Source organism: Frankliniella occidentalis, unplaced genomic scaffold (assembly GCF_000697945.3).
Source record: "Frankliniella occidentalis isolate FOCC.00 unplaced genomic scaffold, Focc_3.1 Scaffold43, whole genome shotgun sequence".
Taxonomy (NCBI): Eukaryota; Metazoa; Arthropoda; class Insecta; order Thysanoptera; family Thripidae; genus Frankliniella; species Frankliniella occidentalis.
In genome coordinates this window covers 1,016,861-1,017,675 of record NW_026267173.1, presented here as the reverse complement: position 1 = coordinate 1,017,675, position 815 = coordinate 1,016,861, and positions in this window count along the sequence as shown.

Below are 815 nucleotides of genomic sequence, written 5' to 3'. Positions count from 1 at the left end.
CCTCGCGAGGGCGCGCCCTTTCGCTCTCTCTCGCTCTATCCCTATCTCTCTCTCCAACCCGCTTCCACTCAGTTGGGCGTCGCTCAAATTGGAGAACTGGAAACCTAGCGATGGTACCGGGTGAGGGGATGGAATAGTAAAAGTGGGGAAGGGTGGGCATGGGGGGAGGCGGTTTGAAAGGGGGAGAGGAGTCAGTCTCCCCTGCGTCTAGTGAAGCGAGCTGACTGTGCGCCATGCCGCACGGCATGCGCTGTTCTGTTCCGCCCCGGCCGCGCCGCGCCAGATGCTGCTTTAATATCTCTTTTGCCTTTTGGCCTTTGAACCAACGCCAGTCCCCACCCCCTCCACCTCCCTCCCCCTCCCTTTCCCGCCCTTGTGGACCCTGTCGACAGTTGTCACTCAGCACGGATGACAAGTCACACCAACCCCTCTGTTCACACCCCAGGGTGAGTGAAGTGGGAGCCTGAGACGTAAAAGAGTGGGGCAGTTTAGCGCGGATGGCAAATCGAGAAAAAGTGACTCGGCCGGGCCGGTTGCGCCGTCCAGGGGCGGGTACTAGGGTGCCGGTCGAGGGACGAGGGAAGGGTCACCAAGGGCCGCCAAAAAGCGAAGGCAGCCACGCACGAGAGAGGGTAGTGCTGACGGCCGGGGTGGTGGCCCCTGGGTTGGGGAGGCTCGGAGAATGGTTGGGGGCGGGGGAAGGCCGGGGCATAATATTGCCTCAGAATCAATCCAGTGCCCGGGCCGGCCAGTGTCGAGCCACAGAGGAGGAGGGGAAGGGGTCCTTCTCCCCCACCGCTGGCCGCCGCCGCCTT